The following is a 6000-nucleotide window of genomic DNA, read 5'->3' as shown; positions in this document are numbered from 1 at the left end:
CCAGCAGGCTGGAGTGCCTCTGTCCCGCGACGTTTGGGTGGGCACAGGGGTGGCAGAAGCAGAGGAGCTAGAACAGGGCTTTTCTAGAGCTCTGGGAAGTAGCCTGAGGTCTGTGTATGTTACTACATAACAAACCACCTCACCCTGAAACTTATTTTTATTTATTTTTTTCAGTCTATTAGTATTAGATTGTATTTACCCAAATTTATTGACTTTCAACATTTATTTTCTTAGGGTTTCTGAAGTTCAGGAATTTGGGAACTTGTCAGTACTGTTGTAGCATCTGTCATGAGGGTTCAGTCAAGGTGTTGGCCAGACAGTGACCATCCGAGAATTGGGTGTGGCCACATATCTACTTTCAGGGTGATTTGCTCCATGACTGTTGCTATGGAGCTGCTTGAGTGTCTTCTCCAGGTAGCAGCTGGCATCCCCCAGAGCAGGTGATCCAAGAGAGCAAGGAGGAAGCCACGAGATTTTTTAAGTCCTGATCTTGGTCATTGTACAGGATCACTTCTGCCACATTATTCATTAGAAGATAGCCTTTTTGTCTCCCCTAGTTCATGTCTTTTATTAACTCATACACAATTACTTGTCTTTGGGTTTGTTGGAATGGTTAAGTCAGACATTTGTCATAATAGTGTCTGTGAAAGTGGCTGGCCCCCAAAGCGCCAGCACCACATTCATCTGAAGGATGCTCCTAACAAAGGTAACTAGTTTTGCTAATCTCACCCACCAGATAGTATTTCAGGAGAGCCAACTGAAGCTTTCTGTTGTGCTTAGTGCTTCTTGAAAGTAGCACATCACCATGAAATCTCAACACAAAATGAAAAGTGGACTCATTTTGAATGTTGTAGTCAAAAGTATATGCACCTTCTAGCTGTTTGCCAGCAAAAATCCATCTTTGCTGATGAGGAGGAATTCCTTCCTTATCCTGGATCTTAGTTTTGTATCTGAGCATTAAAGCTTGAGAGTGATGGTCTTCCCCATAAGGGATTTTATGAAAATCCACATTTTGGTGCCGGTTCCACTGTTACTGGTGGATCAAAAAGGCAGCATTAAGACCAGGTGAGATAGCTCACGTCTGAAATCCTAGCACTGTGGGAGGCCGAGGCTGGTGGATCTCTTGATCTCTCTCTCTCTCAAACATTCCAGACCAGCCTGACCTAAAAACAGCTGGGTATTGTGGCGAGTGCCTGTAGTCTCAGCTACTTGGGATGCTGAGGCAAGAGAATCTTTTGAGCCCGAGAGTTTGAGGTTGTGAGGTATGATGATGCCACCATACTCTTTACTCCAGGTGTCAGAGTGAGACTGTCTCAAAAAAAATAAAAGGGGGGTGGGGCAGTGCCTGTGGCTCAGTGGTAGGGCGCTGGCCCCATTTATCAAGGGTGGCGGGATCAAACTTGGCCCCAGCCAAACTGCAACAAAAAATGGCCGAGTGTTATGGCGGGCACCTGCAGTCCCAGCTACTTGGAAGGCTGAGGCAAGAGAATCGCCTAAGCCCAGGAGTTAGAGGTTGCTGTGAACTGGTGATGCCATGGCCGTTTCGGGGGGGGGGGGGGGGGGAAGGCTTGGTGCCTGTAGCTCAAGGGGCTAAGGCGCCAGCCACATACACCAGAGTTGGTGGGTTTGAATCCAGCCCGGGCCTGCCAAACAACAATGACAACTACAGCAAAAAAAATAGCTGAGCATTGTGGTGGGTGCCTGTTGTCTCAGCTACTGGGAGGCTGAGGTAAGAGAATCACTTAAGCCCAGGAGTTGGAGGTTGCTGTGAGCTGTGATGTTGCACTCTAATGAGGGCGACATAGTGAGACTCTGTCTCCAAAAAAAAAGCCAATACACCCTCAAGGAGAGAGGGATTGAGCTCTTTTTTTTTTTTTTTGTAGAGACAGTCTCACTTTATGGCCCTCGGTAGAGTGCCGTGGCCTCACACAGCTCACAGCAACCTCCAACTCCTGGGCCCAAGCGATTCTCTTGCCTCAGCCTCCCAAGTAGCTGGGACTACAGGCGCCCGCCACAACGCCCGGCTATTTTTTGATTGCAGTTTGGCCGGGGCTGGGTTTGAACCCACCACCCTCGGTATATGGGGCTGGCGCCTTACCAACTGAGCCACAGCCGCTGCCCTGGGATTGAGCTCTTGAAGGAAGAAGAATTCAAATTTTTACAGGATTTATAATCACTACAGGCCATGATGGTGTCAGGAACTGGCCAGCTATTTCTTGGCTCCCTGATGCAGGATGGGTCTTTTTGTTCCTGGGCCCTGAAACTCTAAGCTCATGGGTGTTTTTGTGGCACTGTTTCTGGAGTGTGGCCTGCAGGGTTGAAGATGGGGTCCTGGTTTGGCACCTGTAGCACAGTGGTTACAGTGCCAGCCACATGCACAGAGGCTGGTGGGTTCAAACCCGGCCTGGGCCAGCTAAACAGCAATGAAAACTGCAACAAAAAAACAGCCAGGCGTTTTGGCAGGCGCCTGTAGTCCCAGTTACTTGGAAGGCTGAGGCAGGAGAATCTCTTAAGCCCAAGAGTTGGAGGTTGCTGTGAGCTGTGATACCATAGCACTGTATGGAGGGCAACAGTGAGACTATCTCAAAAAAAAAAAAAGGGGGGGTCCTGTGTTCTCCATGTTTCCCAGGCTGGACTTGAACTTCTAGCTTCAGTCAGGGATCCTTCTGCCACAGCCTCAAGAGTAAGCTGGTACCACAGGTGCCACCATGCCTGGCTCAAGTCTTGTGTTCTTGAGCCTTGCTTTTTCAAAGTGTGGTCCAGGGTCCAGTACTCTTGAAGTTCCCCCAAGAATCTACAGAAATGTAGAACCCCAGGCTGCTTCTTAGATCTACTAATTGAGAGGTCACTTTTCAATAAAATTCTGAGGAGGTTATAAACCATATTCAATTTGAAGGGTGGTTTTCTAGAACAGGAGTGTTAAAAATGTGTAGGTCAGTCTGTGCGAGTTGGCTCACGCTTGTAATCCTAGCACTGGGAAGCCCAGGTGGGTGAATTGCCTGAGCTCAGGAGTTAATAGCCTGAGCAAGAGTGAGACCCTGTCTCTGCTAAAAATAGAAAAACTAGCCAGGCGTTTTGGCAAGAGCCTATAGTCCCAGCTACTTGGGAGGCTGAGGCAAGAGGATTGCTTGAGCCCAAGAGGTTGAGGTTGCTGTGAGCTATGATGCCATAGCACTCTACCCAGAGCGACAGACTTTGTCCCCCCATCCCAAAAAGTGTGGAGGTCAGCTGGCACTATTCTAAAACCCAGCCTATAAAGTAGTAAGGTCATTCTAGAGCATGGACATGCATTATCAAAAGTGGACCACTAGTGTTCCAGAAACATGGGTTACTGGGTAGAGACCTAATGTGAGATTTAAGGGTGGGGCATCTGTGTTCCAGATTCCCTCCCACGTGAAACTGAGGAAGATCCTTAGGTGTTGCCTGTATTGTCATGTGATAGATTTTAGATCCCTGGGTTTGTAGAAAAGAGGATGGACAGTAGGATTTCAGAACCACAATGAAAATGCCGACAATGGACATGAACTTTCTAGAATCATGAAGATTGAGGATGGACTGTTAGTGTCTGGAATTGTGGCCCTTTGACAGAGAATGGCGCATTTAAGATTCTGGTCTGGGCTGTCAAATGGGCCAATGGATTGGTATTTTCTCAGGCCAGAGTTCTAGAATAGAAAGTAGGTAGAATGTTCTGAGGCTAGACGGTAGTATCAGGAATGATCTCTTTTAGGGACCATATCTCTTTTGTATAACCATATGATTGGCTTTGGGTACCAAACTGCCCAAATTGGGATCCCGGCTGCAACACTAGCATTGCAAGTGGGTTACAGGCCTGTCAGCTTTGTCATCTGTTAAGTGGTCTTTTGTCAAAGTAAAGGAAGACAAGGAGTTTAAAGCACCAGGCCCAAAGCTCCTATTACCTGTAGCAGACCCTGAAAGGCTTGGCAGGGATGCAAGACATAGCAGGAAGGTAAAAGGGGACAAAGACAGGGACATGAAAACCTGGAGAAACACTCTCTGACAGGGCCCATTGGAGCTCAGAGGAGGGCAGAAGCTGAGCACATAATAGTCACCAGCACGTGCCCTGAGAGATGCCAATCTTTCATTGTGGTCTTTTAGGAGCTTTGGAACACCAGTGGCTGTGAATCTTCCAAAAATGGCCTGCCAGTTGTCTCAAAGGTTGGTCCACTGTGTGCCTTTTTCTGGGGGCAGGCAGTAATTTTAGTCACCTTAATGTGCATCTTGGTCCTGCAAGAAGCACAGTGTGTCAGCCAAGAACTTGGCACTATTGTATATTACAAGAAAGATTCAGAAATGCCAAAAGAGTGTTGATTATGGGAGAGAGAAACTGGCACAGGACTCCTTTCTGCTGAGAGGACAGTACCACTGGCTGGGGCTTAGGTGGAGGTGTCAAACTGATAGGAACACTGCCTCCTGCTCTGCCCTTTCCTTGAGTCCTGTAGGGTTGGCTCACTGTGTGCAGAGGTTCTGGCAGGGGGGAGTGCAAACGTGTTACGATGCTTCTGAGACACACTTACTCCCAGGGTGGAAGGTTGAACACAGGCCAAGGATCCTGTGAGAATGGAACCCGGAAAGGGATATTTAGCTAATCAGTGTTCTAATCTAGGATGCAAAGGGACATTCATGGTTCTGGGGCAAAATGGAGAGCACTGGACTCTGGTCACTGATAGCACTTAATACGTACAAGGTGCTATGCTTATTTTCCCTCTGCTCCCCCTGTCCTCTCCCCATCCTGTAAAGTAGCTGTGATAGCTTCCATTTTATAGGTGAGGAGACTGAGGTGACAGAGTTAAAATTGAATCCAGGCAGCCAGGCCATGCTCCACCCTAGGACCAGGAAGCAGGCTGGGACAGGTTTGAGTGAGAGCATTCAGAGATCGGGGTGGGGTGGAGTGGGGGGAGCAGATTGGTAACTGGTGCTGAACGTCGGAGGCCAAAGTTCCAGGGATTGAGGGCATCTCTGTTGAGGTTTCAAGCCTGGTATGTTGAATAGGTTTTGGTGTTCCAACAGGCTTGGGCCAAACATGCTTGAGAGGTTGGTGGATGTTGGTCCCCAGTTGCTTCCAGCCTTCCAGAGTGGTGTGCAGCAGCCAGGATTGGGGGTCCTCGGTTGCAGTGGGGCAGTCTGAGGGTTCCCAGGATATAGATGAATTTTGGGTTTCCTGACTAAAGTATGTTGTCTACTTCCTGTGGCCTTGAGACATCCCACACTTCTGCCCCTCCCACCGGAGGGAGGCTCACATGGGTGTGTCCACAATGGCCCCAAGTTGAATTCCAGGTTTCTTTTCTTTCTTTCTTTTTTTTTTGTTTTTTTTGAGACAGAGCCTCAAGCTGTTGCCCTGGGTAGAGTGCTATGTCATCACAGCTCACAGCAACCTCCAACTCCTGGGCTTAAGCAATTCTCTTGCCTCAGCCTTACAAATAGCTGGGACTACAGGCATCCTACACAACGCCTGGCTATTTTTTGGTTGTAGTTGTTGTTTGGCAGGCCCGGGATGGATTAGAACCAGCCAGCTCTGGTGTATATGGCTGGTTGAGCTACAGGTGCTGAGCCAGGGTTTAGGTTTTAATGACAGTCCGATTTGGTAACTTTCTGGAATGGAGAACTTGCCAGATGGCTGCTTGGAAAATATTCCACCCACCTGTCCTTCCTCTTCCAACCAAAAGGCCTTTCTCAATGTACCTTGAAAGTGGGAGTCAGGTGGGCAGGGTTTGTACCTTTTGCTGCCTTTCTCCAAGGTCCTGGAACCTTCTAGAACAACACTGTCTAATAGCCCTTTCAGCAATGATGGGAATGTTGTATATTTACCCTATCCATTAGGATAGCCACTACCATGTGTGACTGTTGAGCTCTTGAAATGTTGCTGCTGTGACTGAAGAACTGAGTTTATTTAAAAAGAGCCACATGAGGGGCTCATGCCTATAATCCTAGCACTGTGGGAAGCCGAGGCAGGTGGATTGCCTGAATTCACAGGTTCCAGAC

The sequence above is a fragment of the Nycticebus coucang genome, chromosome 10 (genome assembly GCF_027406575.1).
Source record: "Nycticebus coucang isolate mNycCou1 chromosome 10, mNycCou1.pri, whole genome shotgun sequence".
Lineage (NCBI taxonomy): Eukaryota > Metazoa > Chordata > Mammalia > Primates > Lorisidae > Nycticebus > Nycticebus coucang.
The sequence above is the reverse complement of the archived record's forward strand: the minus strand, read 5'-3'. Positions refer to the sequence as shown.